The following is a 27,214-nucleotide window of genomic DNA, read 5'->3' on the forward strand; positions in this document are numbered from 1 at the left end:
GCTTTCTGGTGTGCGGGGGGGGGGGGGGGGCAGTGATGTGCAAACAATGAACAAGTTAACAAATAAGTAAAAGACTCACTTCAGAAAAGTGCTTTGAAGAAGTTATATGAAAAAAGTCAGTAGTCATTCTTTCCAGTTCAATCTTATCTTTAGAATCAGCTTTTACGGGGCTTCCTTGGTGGCGCAGTGGTTTGACAATCCGCCTGCCGATGCAGGGTACACGGGTTCAAGCCTTGGTCCAGGAAAATCCCACATGCCGCGGAGCAACTAAGCCTGTGGGCCACAGCTACTGAGCCTGCGCTCTAGAATCCAAGAGCCACAACTACTGAGCCTGCATGCCACAACTACTGAAGTCCCTGTGCCTAGAGCCCGTGCTCGGCAACAAGAGGAGCCATCGCAATGAGAAGCCCATGCACTGCAATGAAAAGTAGCCCCCCTCACCACAACTAGAGAAAGCCTGTGCACAGCAACGAAGACCCAACACAGCCAAAAACAAATAAATTAAGAATCAGCTTTTAGGAGTCCTTGGATGCTGTAGACACTGAGATTTATTTTAGGGCGTGATAAATTAGTTATTTTAATGTGTTCATACTACAAGCTCATTTTCTGTGTAAATATTTTCAATCAAAGCTTTCTGCAAAACACGTGTACATCACACAAGAAAATGCAAGGCAATTTATGTCATTGTAATAATTCTCATAATACTTAAATGCCCAATTTTGCTTTTAATGCTTAATTAAGGTGAAAAGTCAGTGATTATTTACCCTTTTTCACTGAAGAAAAGCAAATAAGAATATCTTGCTGTTAACATGGCAAAATAAATTCCTAATTGTTAAACACCCAACATTCTTCAGTATAAATCTTCTGGGTCCAGGAAATGGCACAAAGACCAAGGCTGGCATGGTCAACTTCCTCTCATTAAAAAAAACAAAACAAACTCCAAAAATCCTGGGAGTTCATACTCAGAGAAAACATTTATGTGTGTGGCCATAACTATGAAACTGAATTGGCCTCCATAAATGACATGTCAGTCAGGTCAGGGGTTAAAAGCAACCCTTCACTACTGTCAACTCTCAGTGTACCCACACATCAAAACACTATGCAACCATTATAAACCATATTAAAGATACAATACACAATTGGGTGAGGAAAATAGCAGATGTTAGAAATGTTCGATAATAATCGGATTCAGTAAATTATGGCAAAGATGCTAAAAAATCCTGAAAGTAAATTTATTGACACTGAATGACATGGAAACATTCATATTTTACTGAGTAAACAGTAACCGCAAAAATATATCTAACATGATACTATTTTTTAAATGTATTAATACTGCCTATGTAGGAAAAAAATCTGGAAGAACATATCACAAATAGCTAACATTAGTTGTCTAGGATCCTTTTAAGTTTCTTTTTAACCCTACTTTCTAACTTTTATACAATTAACTACTACCACTTTATAAAGCAAGGAAAATGCAAAAATTACATTTAAAATAAGTTCAAAAACAGTACAAACATATGATACCAATGATATTCAAACACAATGAGATAAAGAGAAAAGGAAATTACACAAAAGAAATGTCACAGAGTGGTAATAGAACCATCTCTGGGAGACTGGTTCAAGATGGCAGAGTAGAAGGACGTGCGCTCATTCCCTCTCGCAAGAGCACCGGAATCACAACTAACTGCTGAACAGTCATTGACAGGAAGACAATGGAACTCACCAAAAAAGATACCCCACATCCAAAGACAAAGGAGAAGCCACAATGAGACAGTAGGAGGGGCGCAATCACAGTAAGATCAAATCCCATAACTGCTGGGTGGATGACTCACAAACTGGAGAACACTTACACCACAGAAGTCCACCCACTGGAGTGAAGGTTCCGAGCCCCACGTCAGGCTTCCCAACCTGAGGGTCCAGCAACGGGAGGAGGAATTCCTAGAGAATCAGACCTTGAAGGCTAGCGGGATTTGACTGCAGGATTTCGACAGGACTGAGGGAAACAGAGACTCCACTCTTGGAGGGCACACACAAAGTAGTGTGTGCATCAGGACCCAGGGGAAGGAGCAGTGACCTCAAAGGAGACTGAACCAGACTTACGTGCTAGTATTGGAGGGTCTCCTGCAGAGGCGGGGGGTGGCTGTGGCTCACCATGGGGACAAGAACACTGGCAGCAGAAGTTCTGGGAAGTACTCCTTGGCGTGAGCCCTCCCAGAGTCTGCCATTAGCCCCACCAAAGAACAGGGTAGGCTCCAGTGCTGGGTCGCCTCAGGCCACACAACCAATAGGGAGGGAACCCAGCACCACCCATCAGCAGACAAGCAGATTAAAGTTTTACTGAGCTCTGCACACCAGAGCAACAGCCAGCTCTACCCACCACCAGTCCCTCCCATCAAGAAACTTGCACAAGCCTCTTAAACAGCCTCATCCACCAGAGAGCAGACAGCAGAAGCAAGAAGAACTACAATTCTGCAACCTGTGGAAGGAAAACCACATTCACAGAAACACAGACAAAATGAAAAGGCAGAGAACTTTGTACCAGATGAAGGAACAAGATAAAACCCTAGAAAAACAACTAAATGAAGTGGAGATAGGCAACCTTCCAAAAAAAGAATTCAGGATAATGATAGTGAAGATGATCCAGGACCTCGGAAAAAGAATGGAGGCAAAAATCGAGAAGATGCAAGAAATGTTTAACAAAGACCTAGAAGAATTAAAGAACAAACAAACAGAGATGAACAATACAATAACTGAAATGAAAAATACACCAGAGGAATCAATAGCAGAATAACTGAGACAGAAGAACGGATAAGTGACCTGAAAAACAGAATGCTGGAATTCACTGCCACGGAATAGAATAGAGAAAAAAGAATGAAAAGAAATGAAGACAGCCTAAGAGACCTCTGGGACGACATTAAACTCAACAACATTCACATTATAGGTGGCCCAGAAGGAGAAGAGAGAGAGAAAGGACCAGAGAAAATATCTGAAAAGATTATACTCAAAAACTTCCTTAACCTGGGAAAGGAAATAGCCACCCAAGTCCAGGAAGCGCAGAGGGTCTCAGGCAGGATAAACCCAAGGAGAAACACGCTGAGACACATAGTAATCAAATTGACAAAAGTTAAAGACAAAGAAAAATTACTGAAAGCAACAAGGGAAAAATGACAACATAAAAGGGAACTCCCATAAGGTTAACAGCTGATTTCTCAGCACAAACTCTACAAGCCAGAAGGGAGTGGCACAATATATCTAAAGTGATGAAAGGGAAGAACCTACAACCAAGATTACTCTACTCGGCAAGGATCTCATTCAGATTTGACAGAGAAATCAAAAGCTTTACAGACAACCAAAAGCTAAGAGAACTCAGCACCACCAAAACAGCTCTACAACAAATGCTAAAGCAACTTCTATAAATGGGAAACACAAGAGAAAAAAAGGACCTATAACAACAACCCATAACAATTAAGAAAATGGTAATAGGAACATACGTATCGATAATTACCTTAAATGTGAATGGATTAGATGCTCCAACCAAAAGACACAGGCTCGTTAAGTGGATACCAAAACAAGACCCATATATATATGCTGTCTACAGGAGACCCACCTCAGACCTATGGACACATACAGACTGAAAGTGAGGGGATGGAAACAGATATTCCATGCAAATGGAAATCAAAAGAAAGCTGGGGTAGTAATACTCATATCAGATAAAACAGACTTTAGAATAAAGGATGTTACAGGAGACAAGGAAGGACACCACACAATGATCAAGGAATCAATCCAAGAAGATATAACAATTATAAATATATATGCACCCAACATAGGAGCACCTCAATACATAGGCAACTGCTAACAGCTATAAAAGAGGAAATCAACAGTAACACAATAGTAATGGGGGACTTTAACACCGCACTTACATCAATGGACAGATCATCCAGACAGAAAATTAATAAAGAAACACAAGCTTTCAATGACACAATAAAGCAGATAGATTTAATTGGTATTTATAGGACATTCCATCTAAAAACAGTAGATTACACTTTCTTCTCAACTGCACACGGAACACTCTCCAGGATAGATCACATCTTGGGTCACAAATCAAGCCTCGGTAAATTTAAGAAAATTGAAATCATATCAACATCTTTTCCGACCACAACACTATGAGATCAGAAATCAATTACAGGGGTAAAAAAACGTAAAAAACACAAACACATGGAAGCTAAACAACATGTTACTAAATAACCAAGACATCACTGAAGAAATCAAAGAGGAAATCAAAAAATACCTAGAGGCAAATTACAATGAAAACACAATCCAAAACCTATGCAGCAAAAGCAGTTGTAAGAAGGAAGTTTATAGCAATACAAGCCTACCTCAAGAAACAAGAAAAATCTCAAACAATCTAAACTTACACCTAAAGGAACTAGAGAAAGAAGAACAAAACCCGAAGTTAGAAGAATGAAAGAAATCATAAAAATCAGAGCAGAAATAAATGAAATAGAAACAAAGAAAACAAGAGCAAAGATCAATAAAACTAAAAGCTGGTTCTTTGAGAACATAAACAAAATTGATAAACCTTTAGCCAGACTCATTAAGAAAAACAGGGAGAGGACTCAAATCAATAAAATCAGAAATAAAAAAGGAAATGTTACAACAGACACCGCAGAAATACAAAGCATCCTAAGAGACTACTACAAGCAACTCTATGCCAATAAAATGGACAACCTGGAAGAAATGGACAAACTCTTAGAAAGGTATAACCTTCCAAAACTGAACCAGGAAGAAACAGAAAATATGAGCAGACCAATCACAAGGAATGAAATTGAAACTGTAATTAAAAATCTTCCAACAAACAGAAGTCCAGGACCAAATGGCTTCACAGGTAAATTCTATCAAACATTTAGAGAAGAGCTAACACCCTTCCTTCTCAAACTCTTCCAAAAAATTGCAGAGGAAGGAACACTCCTAAACTCATTCTATGAGGCCACCATCACCCTGATACCAAAACCAGACAAAGACACTACAAAAAAAGAAAATTACAGACCAATATCACTGATAAATATAGATGCAAAAATCCTCAACAAAATACTAGCAAACAGAATCCAACAACACATTAAAAGGATCATACACCATGATCAAGTGGGACTTATCCCAGGGATGCAAGGATTCTTCAATACACACAAACCAATCAATGTGATACACCGTATTAACAAATTGAAGAATAAAAACCATATGATCATCTCAATAGATGCAGAAAAAGCTTTTGACAAAATTCAACACCCATTTATGATAGAAGCTCTTCAGAAAGTGGGCACAGAGGGAAACTACCTCAACATAATAAGGGCCATATATGACAAACCCACAGCAAACATCATTCTCAATGGTGAAAAACTGAAAGCATTTCCTCTAAGATCAGGAACAAGACAAGGATGGCCACACTCATCACTATTATTCAACATAGTTTTGGAAGTCCTAGCCACGGCAATCAGAGAAGAAAAAGAAATAAAAGGAATAAAAAATGGAAAAGAAGTAAAACTGTCACTGTTTGCAGATGACATGACCCTATACATAGAGAATCCTAAAGATGCCATCAGAAAACTACTAGAGCTAATCAATGAATTTGGTAAGGCTGCAGGATACAAAATTAATGCACAAAAATCTCTTGCATTCCTATATGCTAACAACGAAAGATCAGAAAGAGAAATTAAGGAAACAATCCCATTCATCACTGCAAAAAAAGAATAAAATACCTAGGAATAAACCTACCTAAGGAGGTAAAAGACCTGTACTCAGGAAACAATAAGACACTGATGAAAGAAATCAAAGATGACACAAACAGATGGAAAGATATACCATGTTCTTGGATTGGAAGTATCCACATTGTGAAGATGACTATACTACCCAAAGCAATCTATAGATTCAATGCCATCCCTATCAAATTACCAGTGGCATTTTTTACAGAATTAGAACAAAAAATCTTAAAATTCATATGGAGACACAGAAGACCCCGAATAGCCAAAGCAGTCTTGAGGGGAAAAAATGGAGCTGGAGGAATCAGACTCCCTGACTTCAGACTATATTACAAAGCTACGGTAATGAAGACAATATGGTACTGGCACAAAAACAGAAATAGAGATCAATGGAACAGGAGAGAAAGCCCAGAGATAAACCCACACACCTATGGTCAACTAATCTAGGACAAAGGAGGCAAGGATATACAATGGAGAAAAGACAGTATCTTCAATAAGTGGTGCTGGGAAACCTGGACAGCTACATGTAAAAGAATGAAATTAGAACGCTCCCTAACACCATACACAAAAATAAACTCAAAATGGATTAGAGACGTAAATGGAAGACCCAACAGTATAAAACTCTTAGAGGAAAACATAAGAAGAACAACACTCTTTGACATAAATCACAGCAAGATCTTTTTTGATCCACCTCCTAGAGTAATGGAAATAAAAACAAAAATAAATAAATGGGACCTAATGAAACTTAAAAGCTTTTGCAAAGCAAGGAAACTACAAACAAGACGAAAAGACAACCCTCAGAACGGGAGAAAATATTTGCAAACGAATCAATGGGCAAAGGATTAATCTCCAAAATATATAAACAGCTCATGCAGCTCAATATTGAAAAAACAAACAACCCAACCAGAAAATGGGCAGAAGTCCTAAACAGACATTTCTCCAAAGAAGACGTACAAATGGCCATGAGGCACATGAAAAGCTGCTCAACATCACCAATCATTAGAGAAATGCAAATCAAAACTACAATGAGGTTATCACCTCACCCGGTTAGAATGGGCATCATCAGAAAATCTACAAACAACAAATGCTGGTGAGGGTGTGGAGAAAAGGAAACCCTCTTGCACTGTTGGTGGGAATGTAAACTGATACAGCCACTATGGAGAACAGTATGGAGGTTCCTTAAAAAACTAAAAATAGAATTACCATATGACCCAGCAATCCCACTACTGGGCATATACCCAGAGAAAACCATAATTCAAAAAGACACCTGCACCCCAGTGTTCATTGCAGCACTATTTACAACAGCCAGGTCATGGAAGCAACCTAAATGCCCATTGACAGACGAATGGACAAAGAAGATGTGGTACATATATATAATGGAATATTACTCAGCCATAAAAAGGAATGAAGCTGGGTCATTTGTGGAGACGTGGATGGATCTAGAGACTGTCATACAGAGTGAAGTAAGTCAGAAAGAGAAAAACAAATATCGTATATTAATGCATATATGTGGAATCTAGAAAAAGGGTACAGATGAACTGGTCTGCAGGGCAGAAATAGAGACACAGATGTAGAGAACAAATGTATGGACACCAAGGGGGGGAAAGTGGCGGGGGGGGGGGGTGCGTGAGATGAATTGGGAGATTGGGATTGAGATATATAGACTAACATGTATAAAATAGATAACTAATAAAAACCTGCTGTATAAAAAAATAAAATAAAATTTAAATGATAAAAAAAGGAGAGAGAGGAATCCAAAACAAAAAACAAAAAAAAAAGAACCATCTCTGCGTGGTCTTTCCCCCCATTTACAGAAGTCTTTGACATCTGTTCACAGTCTTCCTTCTCACCTGAGTCCTACCATAATCAAGGTGATGGCAACAAGAGGATACCCAAGCCAGGTGCTTGGTCCTCAACTCCAGTGACCTCCCCCTTCACTCCATAAAGCCATCGCTTACACAGCCACAACCTGCTCCGTGCTTGAAACCATCAAATTCAAGGCATTCCATTCAGACCACTGCCCCCAGCAATCCTGAATAATCAGATAGATTTGTCCATCAGAACCCTTCCTCCTTTGATCCTGTTTTCTTCCTGCCAATATCGTTCAGAGTTCACTCATACTTACTCTGGTTTACTCTCCCTGCTTCTAGGAATTTCTTATCTCCCCCTTCATTTGGTAAACTATTTAAAAACTACACCCAACTTACTTCAGTGACTTAAAAAAAGAATCAAAATGGATTATTATTCTATTATACAGACGAGAATCATACTTTACCTCATCCTCTTAAGGAGAGAATCATAAAACTGCTAGATTCAAGTACTGGCGTTTTCATTTTAACTCATGGATGGTCCAACCGTCATCTCCTGCTTTTCCTCAAAATTATTTCATTATTCCAGCAGAGCGAAATTCAATCACGTAAACTATCTTATCCTCATACCTCCTCTCATAATCTATTCTCTCAATTCTTTTTAAATCTTTCCCACATCTGTATTTCCCAGCACTTAACATCAAATACACATGGTAGACATTCAATAAACACTGGAATGCTTGACTGCTTTCATCACTTATGCTTTGTATATATTAACTCATCTAATTCTTTCTAAATTTTTTCACTCACAGGAAGTTATTAGGTACTTTCTTCCCCCAAAAACTGTCTCATTCTATTTTGAGTATGTAATGCACAATTTTCCAAATTTTAAAAATAAATTTTTCTCTTTCCAATTCCTCTAAATACCATCAATATTTGACCTTCCCCTTAAATATGTTCTTTTGCTGAATGTTAAAATAACATCAAAGCCAAAAATTAGAACTACTTATTCTGAGTGAAGCCAATAAGCACTTAAACCTTTGAAGGAATTCTAAATGCAGCAAGAAAGCCATCAATATTTTATCTGCTAACATTTACACTGCAACCTACTTAAAACAGTAAGTTATATGGCTGTTTCCATTTCTGGAAGGTATCGGCTTATCTAAGAAATCCAGATTTCCTCTCTGCCCTCCTAGAAAAAAACATACTGTCAAGTGTCACTGAACATGTTTCTTATGTTTTACACCATTAAAATTTAATAATGGAACTAACTGTGAAAGGAAAAAAACGAAGAAGAAGGATCTAACTTAGGTTCAATTTTTAGAACTTCTTAAAGCAAAATATCAATAAAATGGGAAAATAAAACAGAAGGGAATATTTTATTTTCTAAACGAAATTAAAGAAAAACACAGAGTTCTGGGATTCCCCGGCGGTCCAGTGGTTAGGACTTGGCACTTCCGCTGCCGTGGCCCGGGTTCAACCACTGGTCAGGGAGCTGAGATCCCTTATGTTTTTCTGGCACAGCCAAAACAAACATACAGTTTCAGACAGGTCATTCTACAACAAAATGTGTCATAATTCTAAGGAAAGGTGTAGGACACAGTAGAAAAGGCTTCAACTACCCAGACCTCAGTTTGAACCCGAAATCTGATATCACTACTAGACCTCTCTGAAGAAATGGGTTATTAGAAGTAATGAGAGAATGCAGTAACTAGAATAATTCCCCGTGCTCCAACGCTATCTTATATTCGCCATACGAAGCTAACAGCAGAGCACCTCAAGTATCAGCCATTATATAAAGTTTCTCTAATGTATATATTTACTATTCGACTAAGTATCAAAATAACTCACTGTGATCACCTACACAGACTGCTGTCTTAAAGTCCCTCTGCTCTATTCAGCTATAGGAAGCTGTTCTTGATGTGTAGTCTGAACAGATCAACTACCTTTTTTCCAGCTGAGGTTTGGTTATACCTTTTTGAAAGGAATATTTCTTTGTTAGGCACACTTCAAGTGCAAGTTCAAACTGGGCATCTCAGAGCAGACTGGATCATGTCGAATGCCATGCACCCAAGTCATCCAGTTTTATTAAAGATGCTGCCAAGTCCTTAAGAGAATTTCTAGAAATGAAAGCAGGATGGTGCAAGGCATGGAAAATTACTAGTCACCTTTACAACCTAAAATTTAACCTTAATATAGATCTTAACAGTTAAATTTACAATAAACTGACTGAAAAATTTTTCAATCATGCCAAAAAATCATGACATTAATACATTTTAGCTGATTAGTGGAAAAAAGCAATTAACCAAGTTCTTCAATTATCAAAAATTGATACTTAAAACACTTCCTTTTAGAGGTCCCTATTCATTTTAATTTTTGATAGCACTTATATGTAAGGGGGCAAACAAATCAAAGAAAATAGTGTAGAAAACTTCAGTTTTTTACATAGAATTTAAAAGAAACTTTGTTCTAATGTTTAGATATGCTGCTACTGAATAGTTTTATTTGTAATATCAAAACTCGCTTATACTCTATCTAGGGAAATAATTGTAAATATGAGAAGACACATCTTGCTATAAATACAAGCTCCATGAGAGCAGAGGGTTTTTTTCTATTTCTCTTTATTCATTATCCTATCCTCAGTGCCTGGAACAGTGACACTAGATATTTACTGAATTTTTTAAAAGATCCATACAATGTTACTCACAATAGTAAAAAACTGAAAACACGTATGAAACAGTATACATTCATTGTAATGATGAAGACTATATAATTGCACAGAAGTACTTATACTTTTTAAAATAACTTTTTTGGGCTTCCCTGGTGGTGCAGTGGTTAAGAATCCGCCTGCCAATGCAGGGGACATGGGTTCGAGCCCTGGTCCGGGAAGATCCCACATGCCACGGAGCAACTAAGCCCGTGCACCACAACTACTGAGCCTGTGCTCTAGAGCCCGTGAGCCAAAACTACTGAGCCCATGCGCCTACAGCCCGTGCTCTGCAACAAGAGAAGCCACCACAATGAGAGGCCCAAGGACGGCAACGAAGAGCAGCCCCCTCTTGCCACAACTAGAGAAAAGCCCACACACAGCAACGAAGACTCAACGCAGGGCTTCCCTGGTGGCGCAGTGGTTGAGAATCTGCCTGCTAATGCAGGGAACACGGGTTCGAGCCCTGGTCTGGGAAGATCCCACATGCCACGGAGCAGCTGGGCCCGTGAGCCACAACTACTGAGCCTGCGCGTCTGGAGCCTGTGCCCCGCAACGGGAGGGGCCGCGATAGTGAAAGGCCCGCGCACCGCGATGAAGAGCGGTCCCCGCACCGCGATGAAGAGTGGCCCCCACTTGCCGCAACTAGAGAAAGCTCTCGCACGAACCGAAGACCCAGCACAGCCAAAAATAAATAAATAAATAAAAATAAAAGTAGCTATAAAAAAAAAAAAAGACTCAATGCAGCCAAAAATAAAAAAAATAAATAAATCTTTAAAAAAAATTTAAATAAATAAATAATAAAATAAAATAACTTTTTTTTTTTTTTTGGTCCATACACACAGCTTGCGGGATCTTAGTTCCCCGACCAGCGGTTGAACCCGGGCCATGGCAGTGAAAATGCCAAGTCCTAACCACTGGACCACCAGGGAATTCCCAAAACAACATTTTTTAAAGTATTAACTTAGACATTAAGAAAACTGGGTTCCAATATCAACTCGGTCACTAAGTTGACTTGTGCTCTGGGGTAAATGACAATCTATATGGGTTCCAGTACCTTCATGTGAACTACTTCCCCTACTTCTTGGCCTCTGCTGGTCCATTCTCAAGTAGAAATTACAGGAAAAAGAACACACCTGAGTTACCTCAGAAAGCAAAGATTGACCACATGGTAGAGAAAAGGGGTAAGCAACCTGTATCAAATCAAATGCAATCTGCCCTATCCAACCAGACTGAGAATTTCTTAGTGATATGCTCTTCAAGCCACACTGACTCAGGATCATCCATTTTCACTCTAGGGTCCCAAAGGCATACTTGAACCAACCACTCTACAATAAACAGAGGCAGTAACTTAGGTCATCTGATCCAAGAGAACAATGCCATCCAGGGTACACCAAAATATCAAGCCCTACTGTCAAAGGAACCAGAAAATAAAGTACAGGTGGAAAGGGAGCAATTTCACCTGCTGGAAATAGAGAACAAAGATCTCTGTGCCAGCCAACGACTCTCGTAGAGAGGAATAGGCTGCTCACCAATCTGTTGGAAGAAAAGCAGCTGTTCTCAAATCCTTGGAATAAAAACTATTATAATTTTACTATATTCATTACACATCACCTGGGACAAATCCACAAGAACACTTTCTATTTTACAGGCTCCTTCTGATGAAACTCTCAAAGACCTTCCAAAAGCATCATTTGCCCTTCAACACCTCCCTCCATCCCACTTCCCTCACCCCACAGCCAAACACTATTAGCAGCCACTACAGAACTACCAGAGGAAGCACAGCGCTGTGGTGAGGAGCACAGACCCTGGAGCCAGACTGCCTAGACTCAAAACTTGGCTATGCCCCCTCCTAGCTGGGTGACTCTGGGCAAGTTACTGAAACTTTCTGTGCCTCCACTTAGGGACAATAAAATAACATATAGGATTATTATACAGGTTAAACTTACATAGAACAGTGCCTGGATAAGTACTAAGTGTAAAATTATTATTTTTTAATGTAAGTAAATGATTTGCACTAAGGTCCACTCCTTATAAGGAAAACTGACGACACTTAGGAATTCTCATTCCCTGTGGTCTAATTACCAAACCATGCAAACTATTAACACAAAAGAGAAATCTCAAGGGAGAAAGTACGTTGGTGCCCCATGGTTTCACTGGCAAGCCATAGGCTAGGAATTCCTAAACTGCAGGTTCATGGAGGGATTCAGGCAACCCATTAATCCCCTGAAAATGCACAAAATTTTGAGACACTAAGATACTTCTATACTATTATTTCTCCTATCTTAAAAAAAAAAAAATTTCTCTTCTCTTCACTAAATTTCTACTACCTTCAACTATTCTCCCAAAAGGTGCTATATTCACTCTCTCAAATTCTCCTTTCATTCTCTCTTAAACCCACTCCAATAAGGCTCTTGACTCCACTGAAACCAGTCTTGTGAAGATCACTTCTGACCTCCACATTGCAAAATCCAATGATCAATTCTCAGTCCTAATCTGACCTGGTTTAGCAGAGTTTTTTTCCCCAGTTCATCTCCCCCTCTTGCTTGATATATTTTTCTTGCTCGGCTTCCAGGGTGCCATCTACTATCAGCTACAGTCTCTTGGTTTTCCATTTTTGCTGATCTCTTCTCAGAAATTTCTGTTGCCGATTGTTCTCACCTCAGTCTTCTCATTTTCCTTCCTGACAACACCATCCTTCTAGCTGCTCAGTCCCAAAACCTTGCAATCATTCTTGACTCTTCTCTTTCACCACGACCCTACATCAAAATTCATCAGAAAATACTGTTGCTCTACCTTCAAAAGACATCCAGAAGCCAAACACTTCTCACTCCCTCACTGCTACTACCGTGGTCTGAGCCACCATCATTTCTCATATTGATTATTACAATAGCCTCCTACCTGTCTCCTTATTTCCACCCTTTTGCCCCAGTCTGTTGTTAATACAGCAGTCAGTGATCCTTTAAAAATACAAATCATATGTCACTCTCTGCTCAAAACCTTCCAAGGCCTTCCCATTTCAATTTATGCCAAGGTCCTTAATAGGACCCCAGGGGCACCAGAGATCTACTTGCCCCTACTCCCTTACCAGTACATACTACACTTTATCTTAGGAGTCAATACAGATGAATGGTGGTCCCCCAAAAGTTAAGTCCAACTCCTAAACGCCCAGTTCCTGTGAATTTGGTCTGATTTGGAAAAATAGTCTTTGCAGATGTAATCAAGTTAAGGATGTCAAGATGAGATCATCCTGGATTTAGGGTGGGTCCCAAACCTGATGACAGGCAGAGGGAAATGACAGAGAGAGAAGTGAAGACAGAAGCAGAGATTGGAGTGATGAGTCTATAAGCCAAGGGATGCTGGCAGCCACCAGAAGCTAGGAAAGAAGCATGGAATGACTACTACCTCAGAGCCTCCAGAAGGAACCAACTCTGCCAACAACTTGATTTCAGACTTCTGGCCCCCAGAACTATGAGAGAATAAATTTCAGTTGTTTTAAGTCACCCAGTCTGTGGTACTTTGCTACAGCAGCCCCGGAAACTAACACACCACCCTTCCCCTCTACTGTCCCGCTCCAACTGTGCTGTCTTCCTTGCTCCCACCTCTGTGCTGGCTTTTCCTCTCTTCCTGGAATGCTCAAACCCCAGAACTCCAAATGGCTAACCTGAGCACCACCTTTAACCTTTTGCTCAAATACCACCTTATCAGGCCTATCCTGATTCCCCTATTTAAATCCCTGGTGGCGCAGTGGTTAAGAATCCGCCTGCCAATGCAGGGGACACGGGTTCGAGCCCTGGTCCGGGAGGATCCCACACGCCACGGAGCAACTAAGCCCATGAGCCACAACTACTGAAGCTCGCGCGCCTAGAGCCCATGCTCTGCAACAAGAGAAGCCACCGCAACGAGAAGCCCGCGCACTGCAGCGGGGAGTAGCCCCCGCTCACCGCAACTAGAGAAAGCCCGTGCGCAGCAACGAAGACCCAACGCAGCCAAAAATAAATTTATTTTTAAAAAAAGACCCCAACCCTTAAAAAAAGCAAACAGGGGGCTTCCCTGGTGGCGCAGTGGTTGAGAATCTGCCTGCTAACGCAGGGGACACGGGTTCGAGCCCTGGTCTGGGAAGATCCCACATGCCACGAAGCAGCTGGGCCCGTGAGCCACAATTACTGAGCCTGCGTGTCTGGAGCCTGTGCTCCGCAACAAGAGAGGCCGCGATAGTGAGAGGCCCGCGCACAGTGATGAAGAGTAGCCCCCACTTGCCACAACTAGAGAAAGCCCTCGCACAGAAACGAAGACCCAACACAGCCATAAATTAAAAATAAATAAATAAATATTTAAAAAAAAAAAAATTTTTTTTTAAAAGCAAACAAAATCCATTAAACACTCAACACCATGACTTAACATCTTGCATCTTGCAAACAGCAGATATCATGAGTTTAAATTCCCTACTCCAAAAACCAAATTTTGTCTAAAAAAAAAAAAAAGACAATCCACTTCAATTTAGTGGCTTAAGAAGTAACTTCACCCACTTTTCACAGGACCTTCTACACTAAACGGTGTCCCTGGCCTAAGCTATTGTCTCTCTATAGCTAAAGTAATAAAGAGGAGCGGCCATCAGTGTGAAGCATTCACATAAGTAAGTCAATGTAGTTTCACAAACCTCAAGAACACTGTCAAATACTTTTCTCTATCTAGCTAAAATCCTGTGCAGAACAGAGGAGTAGAACCAAAGCAAACCATAACTGTCTAGTATCTATCTTTACTATGGAGTAAACAAATGTTTACTCAAAATACAACATCATTGTTTATAAGGCCTTGAGAAACTGTTGTAGAATGAATGTCATTTACATCTACAGCTTAGTATGAACCATAAAGTGCAACAACGGGGAGCAGTCAAGCACAGCAAAACTCGTGAATGGACTCTGATAACGGCAGAAAGGCACCCACTGCATTCCTTATTATTGCTGCAGCGTATTTCACACTTAATCCTAAATGGGTCTACTTGAACACAATCCTACTAATAAGCACTAGAATTCAGTATATAATTTACCCAAGTATATACTCTTCAGACATAGTTTTTATATTACATAAAGGACCATTACAGAAGAAAATCTGCACATCTGCTCTTATGGAATTTTTCTTGTTCCATCAGCAAAGGGATTAACAATACAATTCCCAGCCCTCACCTTTACTGGGCTTTTTCCCCACTTCACCAGTTTAGCAATTTCAAGACTACAAAATCTACCAAATACCCTGAAGAAAAAGGCATTTTGAACACTACTAACTCATATTCAACAAGAGGTGGTTTGCCTTAACTAGTGGTAATACTTCCATCTCTCAGGACACAGCATCTCACCAAATCCCAAATCTGCCCACTCTCATCACCCGCGGCCCAACCCTATCCAAGCCCCAGCCCTGCCTCTCCTGCAGTCCGCCAACAGCCTCCTCCCCAGTCTCCCCGCTTCCACTCTGAAGGGCAACAGTCGTTTTACTCAACAGCCAGAGGGATCTTTTTAAAAGAGAAATCAGATCTTGTCACACCCCTGAACAAAACCTTCCACTGGCGTCCCATTACACTTAGAGTAAAAGCCAGAGGCCTTACCGTGGTCTACGGGGACCTGTAAGACACACACATCCCCCCCCACCGCACCTCCTCCCACACCTCCTAAGCTCTCCAGAGCCAGTCCACTGTTCCTTAACCACACCAGCAGGCTCCCACCTCAGGACTTCTGCACCTGGTGTTCCCTCTGCCTGGAATGCTCTATCACCAATTCTCTGGACAGTTCCTTAACCTGTTCAAGTCCTGCTTAAATGTCACCTCTATAGAGAAGCTCTCCCTGCATACCCTACTTCACAGCATCCCCCATACACCCCATCAGTCTCTCTCCCCTGTCTAAGCAACACAGTTGCTTCATTTTATATTTTGTTTAATTTCAATAAGAATAAAGGTATATTTTCCTTGTTCAAAATGAAATCTGGGACTTCCCTGGTGGCGTAATGGTTAGGAATCCACCTGCCAATGCAGGGGACACGGGTTCGAGCCCTGGTCTGGGAAGATCCCACATGCCGCGGAGCAACGAAGCCCGTGCGCCACAACTACTGAGCCTGTGCTCTAGAGCCCGCGAGCCACAACTACTGAGCCCGCATGCCGCAACTACGGAGCTCGTGCGCCTAGAGCCCGTGCTCCACAACAAGAGAAGCCACCGCAATGAGAAGCCCACGCACCGCAACGAAGAGTAGCCCCTGCTCGCCACAACTAGAGAAAGCCCACAGCAACGGAGACCCAACGCAGATAAATAAATAATTTTTTTTAAAATGAAATCTGAGCAAAAAAATGCAATTTTTATAGGCTACTCCCTATGAAGTTAGACACAATATAGAAATAAATACACACACGTCTTTTGAAAAATAATTCTGTGCTTTGTGTATGGTTTTTCTTTATTTTACATTTAGAAGCATTGGAAAGAAGTGCTGTACATACAAGAAAGTTATGTTAGTAGTACTAGACATAGTAGGAAAAAAGAACAATGGATATAACCTAAATGACCAATACATATATATATATATGAAGAAATACGTACATTAAAAAACATAAGACAACCATAATAAATAATAATAATGAGAAAAGTGTTCAGGAGACATTAAGTTTTTTGTTTTTTTTTTAATTAATGACAACGAAAAATAAGTCCAACCTTTACACTGCTCAAACATTTGCTAAGCACTTGTCTTGTGCCTGGCCCGCCCTGACAGACTAGGACTGGGCCGGAGCTCTGGGCTCCCAGGTGGCAGGGGCTGAGCAGGCACTTATGACCCAGGATGTCCCAGGCAGGACAGGTGCCGCAGGAGAGCGAAGCTGGAGACAGCCCTGACTGAGGAAAGGCTGTCAGATGAAATGATGCCTAAACTGAGACCTGAAGAAGAAACAGGAGGGAGCATAAAAAAAAGGGGGCGGGGAGGGCGGATGAAAGAGGTATGAAGCAGAGTGGGTGTCTGGGGTGAGAGGCAAAAGAATAGATGAACCATACATAATCTATAATTTACGCTTTTTTTTAGAAAACTAAAATAACTACTGCATTTGGTGGCAGGATCTTTGGTAAAAAATTTTTATGAGATATGATACTCAATAAAAGCCAACAGTGATTCTTCACCAACCACTTAGACTTCTAAGAGCCTGTTTTGTCCTGTGGCTATTTCTCTTTCCTCCAGTCTACCCTGCCATCTGACCAAATACAAGCAGGGACAGGAAGCAGTTCTAACACGGCACACCAGCACATACATGTCTTTCCCAGGACTGGGCAGGGCACCTCCTATCGCCACGTTACAAATCTGGGGCCAAAAGTACTCAGTCCTCCACAGTCGCTGGCCACCTTGCTACTTTACTCACCCCCCGCTTCCCGTCAGGTGTCAACAGGAATTCTGTGCTGAGCATTCCAAGCCTCTCTCATATGGTCCACCTAACTTATCCCACCCCATTCCTCCCCACAGATTTGTTACTCCAACCAGGCTCTCTTTACTTAACCCTGGACACACCATCCTCATTCCTGCCTCAGGCTGACCCTGCTAGGACTGCCCTAACCTGCTCTCCCAGTTCCTAGTCAAATAGCACCCATTCTTCAAGGCCCCCCTCTTAGCTTCTCAATGGATTCTTAGTTAACTTCTTTAACCCACAATAACCTCGTTAGCCTGAATGTGAACTATATTTGTTATGCTATACAATAAGTAGTTCCACTTTTTTTTTTTTTATGTACTTTCAACACAGCGCTTCATCCCTAAGAGACACGCACAAAAATATCGATTCTACCATTGTAGAAGCGCAAAGTTGGGAAAAGAACAATCAACCATACACACATTAATGGCCCATCACTAGGGAAAGAGCAAATAAATTGTAGCAAAATTAGTCTCTGGAATGCCATGCTGTAGTTAAAATTAATACATTGGGGAGGGGGTGGTGGGATGAATTGGGAGATTGGGACTGACATATATACACTAATATGCATAAAATAGATAATCAATAAGAACCTGCTGCATAATAAATAAATAAGTAAAATTAATATATTAGATCTCTATGTGTCAGCATGGATTAATCTCAAAACCGTAATTCTGAACCACAACAAAAAAGTAATCTGCAGAAGGAGACATGCAGTGTGACCTCACTTACGTACATTTTTTTTAAAATTAATTAATTAATTTATTTGTTTATTTTTGGCTGTGTTGGGTCTTTGTTTCTGTGCGAGGGCTTTCTCCAGTTGCGGCAAGCGGGGGCCACTCTTCATCGTGGTGCGCAGGCCTCTCACTGTCGCGGCCTCTCCTGTTGCGGAGCACAGGCTCCAGACGCGCAGGCTCAGTAGTTGTGGCTCACGGGCTTAGTTGCTCCGCGGCATGTGGGATCTTCCCAGACCAGGGCTCGAACCCGTGTCCCCTGCACTGGCAGGCAGATTCTTAACCACTGCGCCACCAGGGAAGCCCTTGTACATTTTTTGAACATGGTAAAATACTATGTATTCTCTTGGGGTATAGGCATGTATAGGATAACCAGAGAAACATGAGTGGTAATGAGAAATACTGAGATCTGCAGTGTGGCCACCTCTTTGGGGGAGTGGGGGAAAGAGTTGCAATCAGAAAGGGCATCTGAGAGAGATTCGATTATATTTGTCTTATTTATGATGCATGCTGCAGAGTGGACATATGGTATCTGCTTTAGCATCTTCTGTATTTTTCATTATGTCTGATATATTACATAAGAAAAAAGAGAACATCTAAGAAGCTATAATCATAGCTCTGTGTGTGTGTGTGCACGCACACACACTGATTTTTCAGCATCAGATCGCTTTTTTTTTTTTTTCAGATGACTATAATCATCTTCAGGTCTGCAAAAAGGCTTTGTCCAAAAGCAATGCTCATTTTAAGTGCAATATCTCATCGAGATTTTGGGGGGCACATAAGCAATGGGACGAAGTACTCTTGGTCCACAGGGCAAAAGCTGGACCAGTGAAACCGTTTCCTAATGTATTTGAGTAGTTCCACTTTTGTTCTAGAAAACTCAAAATGTTGCATTTTTGCAAGGCTTGCCTCCTAAACTGTAAGGCCAAAGTTCATATCCCACTTTCATCAGTATTAAACTTGGAAGCACATCCAGTACCTGCTGGCTGGCTGACAGAGCCTGTGTGGAAGGTTCAGCCGGGCAGAATTCAGTGCCAGCTTCTTCTCTGCAACTACAAGTTCAAACACCATGATTAGGATTGAATTTACATGCCCCTCTAGCACAGGAAACAGATTTACTTCTTTATTAAGTCATTCATTCACTCACTCATTCATTCCTAATGCAGGCAAACATCGCCATAGTGCAAGTCTCCCCAGCACCTTCCACATTATCTAGCAAATAAGAAATAATAATACAAATAAATAATAAATCTATTTGGTGAATGAATAGATTTAATGCCAGTAAAAGAAATAAGGAAGTAATAGGTATGACTAACAGCTTGGAGTTTAATTAATAAAGCCCCAAGGTGATCCTTGTTGTCATTTTTTTTTTAATGCAACATATTTATTTTTAAACAATGCTTCATATCCTCCATATAGAGTTATCTTAATTTTTCTAAAAACTAAGTCAGTCATTTTCCAGGAAGAAAAAAGGGTCAGGCTTTACTTCTTATTTAGGGAGGAAGGAGAGAATGAATTGAAAAACTAAGTACTGTGTCCCCCACCACACCAAGAGGAAAACATGTAATCAGATCAGCACCTAATTCACTCATAGCATGTGTCCACAAAAAAAGTATGCAAGCTCCCAAGGCAGAGAAGATCAAGGGGCAATGCTAAGCCCTTCTGCTATAGGACTCCTCTTTCTTTATTTGAAAATCGTTTTTTCCCCAAAGAAGGGGCTCAGGAAGAATGAACAAAACTATTTTCACATCAGCTCTGAGAGAATGTTCTTAAAAGTAAACAAAACATATAGAAAGGTATTTGGTGTTAATACCGGGTTAGGATGCCCAATCTCTCCCAAGAAGAGATGTACCTTCTACTGCCTGGAAACTGTCAGTGACAAGGAAAACCTCATCCCAGTTACACCAGGCCACACATCCACAATAAACGTAGCTGCCTGAAGGGGGGCTGAAGGACCAATTTGTTGACAAACAAGATGTCTTGTGTTGTAACTCCGTTAAGTGCTACATAAATGTCCAGGGTGTATGTATGCTTCTCACTCTGGGCTGTCGGAGCATGATATTTCTTCTACTACAGTTCCTTTCAGACTGTATTTTAGTGATTTTTATTCAGATCTGCTCCCTCCTTTTGCTCATGAACTCTGTTGAGAGCAGGGACACGTCTTACTCATCTTTGAGCTCCCACGGCCTAGTACAGTGCCCTGTGAGAGACACTAAAAATTACTGTCGACAAGCCCAATGTATCACTCAGATGCTCCCTTACCAAACGCCAGCTGCCCAGAGAAACGGAGACTTAGCTGAGAGCAGCCTCCTAGAAGGTACAGCCTTAAATTACAGATCATTTCTATAACAATCATTATGTTTCACTTACTAATCACCTTATCTATCCTTTCGGAAAAACAAGATTGAGCTTTCCTTTTCATGATTAGTAAGGTACGTGGAAAGTATGATCACTCTGAAATCTCTTTTTTTCAAATTAAACACATCCATGGGAATCATAGGGGAAGAAAAGGGAACACACTGTATTTAAGAAAAAGACATTAGTTACAAACCAATAATTCTCTAAAAATCAAGCAAAACAAAGTATGAAGGGAAAAAACCTTTGTCAGAAACCATTTAAGGATAAGTGAAGTACATCATCACTATAAACTTAGAACAATTCTCTCCCAGAATTTATCACCAACAGAAAAGGTGAAGCTTCACAGAAAAAGATAAATCAGAAGGGCGCCTTCTTCACGTAGTGAAATTCAGGTTATATCTTTTCATAACCCATTAAGTTTATAATTGAAAAAGTACCAAGTTGTACAACTTTTCGACACATCTAAAAACAAACATCAGGTCAGTAATTCACAGAAACCAGCAGAAACCAGGTAGTCACAACTGGTTTACCTCATCTCTGAAATATACTTTTAACTATGTGTTTGGCTAATTTCATAGCCATCTGTTATTCTTATGGACCTTTCTCTTATAATATCCACTAAACAGAGAAATTCAAATACTGACCTCTAATTCAACGTAATACAAACAACAGGTCTCCTGTCCAGAATTACATCAAAAGGCCACAGTTCCTTTTTCAGTAACACCACGAGCAGGAGGCTAAAGCCCTCCACGGAGCATCTCTGTAAGTGGTCCTGCAGTGACTGTGCCACGGTGCACATACAGTTACCCCTAGACAATTACCTCCTAAAAGACAGACGATTGTCACTGTGTCTAAAGTGAAACCAAAGTTTTCTAAACTAAACAGGTGTAGCAGATGAGCTCAAAACAGGGCCACCTCCTCCCTTCTTGGTGCTTTAGCAACATTCAATTCTCTTTTTTTTTAATTAATTGATTGATTTTTGGCTGCGTTGGGTCTTCGTTGCTTGCTGCATGCGGGCTTTCCCTAGTTGCGGTGAGCGGGGGCTACTCTTCGTTGTGGTGCGTGGGCTTCTCATTGTGGTGGCTTCTCTTGTTGCGGAGCACAGGCTCTAGGCGTGTGGGCTTCACTAGTTGTGGCATGTGGGCTTCAGTAGTTGTGGCTCGCAGGCTCAGAAGTTGTGGCACACGGGCTTAGTTTCTCCGCGGCATGTGGGATCTTCCCAGACCAGGGCTCGAACCCGTGTCCCCTGCACTGGCAGGCGGATTCTTAACCACTGCACCACCAGGGAAGTCCAACATTCAATTCTCTTAACACTCCCCCAAGAGGTTGGATTCTTTTTAGTGATGTCTTACACCTAGTATTTTCTCTCAATTTTAAGAAGGTTTAAAGATGCTGTGAAGCGGCAGGGGAGGGGTACCTCAGAGAAGCAGGAGGTCCATTTTTATATTGGGAGCTAAAAGTGAATCATTTCTAAGCAATGTGCAGAGGGGGCTGAGGCCCACCTTGATGACAACAGTATCAAAGGCGTAAATTTCCAAGGGTCATGAATCACTACAGAAAGCATATCTGCAGAGTGTGCTACTCCGCAAGCGCTTTGCAACCTAAACATTTCCATCCTCTACGGTCCTTCAATAGCCTCAAAGGATGCCTTGGATATCAAAGCCAGCCCCACATCCGCAAGCCTGGCAATCAGCATTCTAGAAAACTGCAAGAAGGCAGGCAAAATCCAAGCAAAATGGACTTTGGGAATGCAAGGAATTTGACGGCACCTGTATTCTTCTCCGGGAGTGATAAAAATATGACCAGTTCCCACAGAATTTGATTTTTAAGGGGAGAAATTACCCCAAATATCCAAACCAAATGAGAAAACAAATTATCTGAACACCTCATGGGAAAAGTAAGCACTTAACCAGACAACTCTCCCCTGACACAGGACCATTTTTTAAAAGTGGGGGGGGGGGGGGGGGGGAAGACCCATACTAACTGTTTTAATTACAAATTAATCTTTGACTCCCAGAAAGTAAAAAAGCTTCAAAGCTTCCTTCCTGAGTGGTTAGACTGGAATAACCAACTTAAACAGCCTCTTAAATCATTTCAGGGGCCACATGCTAACATCAGCTCTCTCTAGATCTTAACATTAAAAGTTCACAGGCCTGTGATTGAGGTGGCAGGAAAAACTGCTACCTGCTCCTATCCCCTAAGTCAAACAACCTATTGATGCCATCCTCATTATATTTTTCCACCAAAAAATATATTTACAGATCTCTGAAATTTTTAAATTGCTGCGTTTATTTAAAAAGAAGAAAAAAGCAATGCATTATCACTCTCATAAAATGCATTTTTGATGTCTCTTGTCATAAAATGAAAACAAAAATTTTATTTTAGGACAAGACATCTAAGTTCTCTACTACAGCTGAACACTAACTGAGCACTTTGTAGTAACTGCATAAAAACATCTAAAACAAATACACTTGCATGTAGTGTTCGTATAAGAAATACATCAAGAAAACAGTGGATTTCTCTAGAGGTAACATTACAGAGGATAAATACTGCTAGATTAAGTAAGGGTTGTGAGCTGCAATAGCCTAGGCTCCTGAGAAAGAAAAAGATAACTAAAGTACTTCAGATTTGTAGAGGTTTTTTTAAATAAATTTATTTATTTTATTTATTTATTTTATTTATTTATTTTTGACTGCGTTGAGCCTTCATTGCTGCGCACGGGTTTTCTCTAGTTGCGGAGAGTGGGGTCTACTCTTCGTTGCAGTGTGTGGGGCTCTAGGCGCGTGGTCTTCAGTAGTTGTGGCTTGCGGGCTCAGTAGTTGTGGCTCTTGGGCTCTAGGGCGCAGGCTCAGTAGTTGTGGCGCACGGGCTTAGTTGCTCCACAGCATGTGGGATCTTCCGGGACCAGGGCTCGAACCCGTGTCCCCTGCACTGGCAGGCAGATTCTTAACCACTGCGCCAACAGGGAAGCCCCCCAGATTTGCAGAGTTTACTTTTTCAATTTATTTCCATATCAATTTTTTCATTTCAGTTGATGTACTACAGTCCCCACTCGACAGCTGAGGAAGTAGGGCACTTCATCACCCTTCGAACCCACGGTACAAGTGGATTCAGACTCCAGGTCCTCTCACGTTAACTAATCAAGCTTATTTATAATGCTCATTGGTTGTCATGGTTCAGGACATTTTGGTGAAGCAAGAAAGAACATGAATTACACAGCACGTACAGTGTGTTTAAAAGACCCAATTATTCTCTCCTATCAAATCAACATCACATATCAGCAAAACATTATTTCTAGGGTTATAAACACTGTTTCCCCAAAGGTCACCCAGTTCTCGTATCTCACCTTGACCCAAATGCACACAGCACACAAGAATTTTATTTGGGTATTTTTTTAGGACAGTGCTTCTAAGCCAAGAAACTGCCCTCAAGTATAAATGGAAAATCCATAAATTAAGATAATTCAAGCCACTCAGTGTTCACACTAGTCTCACCCTAAGTAATCATGCCACTGACCCAAGTGTCAGTCAGCGCCATCTTCAATCTCCCTATGAAGAGCTAAAGGAAAAGAAAATCTAATTAAAAGCCCAAGAAAAAAATCCACTTTAATCAAAACTACAAGCCAAAGGCCAAGGGACTTTATGGTAGGAAAAACCTAAAACATGAAAAAACTGTTAACAAGAAAAGAGATGTCAAGAGAGAAAAAGAGGAGACACTTTAATTTAAAGGACTAAAACCAAACCAGTCAAAAACAACTTTCCAAACAGAAGCATAAAAATATGGAGAAATAATAGAAGATGAGGGGATTAAAATGCAAAAGAATCACAGTTTTAAGGACATTTTACTAAGAAGAAAAGGAAACTAAATGTTTAAAGCATTACTTTATAAAAATCAAAGAATAACTGAGTTCTATCAAAATCAATAGAAAATCACTATGAGCCTCCGTCAACATCTTTCCCCAAATGAACAACCATATAGATGAGGGTCCCAGATATAACCAGTAATAAGAGCTACTAATCTGTAATAGTCCTTGGACAGGAGCTACCTGGGACTCTACCAGATGGGAGTCAATGCTAAAGGACAGAAAGATTTTACTCAAAAAATCAGTCTGACAGTTGCCAGCATGCTTTTCTCCGCAAGAAAATATCTGTGAAACATAACAGAAACACACACAAGCCAGATCACCACTGTTCTTAAAGTGAAGCAATGTAATCATCTTATCACACACACACACTCACACACACACACTTTAGTATATATTAAGAAATCTCTGAAATAAAAAATGACCATAGTAATTACAAAGGAGTTGACTCACCCATGTAAAAAAACTGACTTACTAATTTTAAACACTTACCGTATTTTTTAAATCTTTTTACCTCAGAAGCTTTTACACTTCAGATTTCGTATTTTTTTTTTAATTTCAGAAAAAGTCGAAAAGTTTGTGTCACCTTTAGCAGTTGGAAATCAGTTTCAACTACAAGTTATTTAAAAGAAATCACTCCCCATCCAGTACCAAAGCACCGAGATTCCAAAGCAGTTGTCATGCATAACTCCATTTCGGAACCCAGCTAGCCCAACTGCACTCTCAGGTAAGAGAGGCCTACAGACTGGAAAAATAACAAGAAAAGTTGTATTTCCCATTTCCTATTGAGCCTAATATGCTGATGAGCTTGGAAAGAAAGAGAGGACCTCAAGTCCAGCTTGATAGTTATTTACTATAAATAATAAAGCAATGGTTGGCACTCAATTTTAAAACAAATGAGTAAAACCCACAAATTGTATACTTCAAAAGGGTAAATTTTATAGTATGTGTATTATATCTCAGTAAAGTTATTTTTTAAATAAACAAATAAATGGTACTTGGAAAGAAGTGATCCATATAACATAAACCACCCAGCTCTACTACTGAGAGACAACAAAAATGTGTATTTTAAAATTCTGATATATAAAAAGATCATTAACTTCATTCATGGTCTAAGATACAAATTAAGATAAAATACTGTACATTTTTCACCTATCAGATTACCAAAGATCAAGAACTTTCATAATGTCCAGGGTTGGTGATAAGATAAGGAAATCTAAACCTTAAAACACTCTGTGTACACTGGCACATCTTGGAGGGCAACTTATTCACAGCTCTGAAAATTAAAAATGCACACACCTATTGCTGCAGCAATTCCACTTCTAAGAATTTATCCTACAGATACACCTATGCAACTGTACAGGTACAAGGATTTAAAAAAAAAGCCAGAATCAATCTAAGTGTCCATCAACAGGAAATTAAAGTATGCATCCACACAATGCCCCACTATGCAGATTTTCTTTAAAAAAAGAAAGACGAGGTATAATTACAATTGACTTGAAAAATGTGTGATTGGAGTATTAAGTAAAAAGCAAAATTCAAGATAGTATGTATAGCATATACACATGTGCTTATATATGCATAGGAAATGTCTAGAAGAATATTGGGGGAGTGGGCACTACTCTTTTTGAACTGTATGAATCGATTATAATGAGTATACATTAATTTTATAATTACAACTTATATTTAATTACAATGTATCAGGCTCTCAAATAGTCTCACCCTGGTGTTAAGTCTCCCCATGCAATGACCCCTGCCTTTCCAGTGCTCTACTGTTCCAGCCGAATGAGTCTGTTCTTCCTTAGAGAAATCAGCCCAAAGGACTCCTCTTCAAAATGCTCTTGCGATCTGGTTGGAACTGCTACCAGCAACAGCTTCAAACATAAATTACCTGAGTTGAAAGAAGTACGTCTGCCTGCACCTGCTAGAGAACATTTTTAAACACTTTTTTTTAAAAAAAGGAAATTGAAACACAATTTAATAATCCTCATCATAGAAGCAGCAAATGTACCATTCCCCATGTTTTCCAGCCTTTGTGCCTTTGCTCCATGAAATTTCCTGCCTGAAATCCTCTTAGCTACTTATCACATGTCCAAATCCTGCCAATCCTTCAAAACACAGGTTAAACACCTTCTCCTACACCACATATTCCCTAAGGCCTCCAGCCAGAGCTAATTCTCTTTCTTAAACCACAGCACCAACACCTTGAGGTACTTTCCTCTACCTAGTACTCCACTGTGTACATGTCTTATTCTCATTGGTGAGAAAGTTCTTCAAAGGCACACAACTGGTGTATAAGTCATTGTGTATACCCCAGTTCATACATAAATTAACCTGATGTGTTACTATAGCATCTAAAAACAAAAGCATGGCAAGAATCTAAAAATAAAAAGCACAGCTTTTTCTTATGTATTTATGTAATATTTACACATGACAAACAGTAGGAGTATGAAAAGGTAAGGCTCCCTCTCTCTCCATCCCCCTCCCCAGTGCCCTACTCTGCCTCCTTAAAAGGCAATCACTATGATCAATTTCTTAACACAGGGTTTTAAGAAGTTCTGGGACA

General features: G+C 40.3%; 1 protein-coding gene across 5 annotated transcripts in view; it reads right to left on the reverse strand.

Moving 5' to 3' along the window:
* The window catches only part of RERE (arginine-glutamic acid dipeptide repeats), a 423,843-nt gene that overhangs the window by 384,450 nt on the left and 12,179 nt on the right, over positions 1–27,214 (reverse strand). The window contains exon 2 of one of the 5 annotated variants that reach the window (XM_059911983.1): positions 19,408–19,480. The exons of the other annotated variants lie outside the window; for them this stretch is intronic. The gene's annotated coding sequence lies outside the window, so the exon portion shown is untranslated. The remainder of the gene's footprint in view (positions 1–19,407; positions 19,481–27,214) is intronic. 5 annotated transcript variants of the gene reach the window in all.

Source organism: Balaenoptera ricei, chromosome 1, assembly GCF_028023285.1.
Source record: "Balaenoptera ricei isolate mBalRic1 chromosome 1, mBalRic1.hap2, whole genome shotgun sequence".
Lineage (NCBI taxonomy): Eukaryota > Metazoa > Chordata > Mammalia > Artiodactyla > Balaenopteridae > Balaenoptera > Balaenoptera ricei.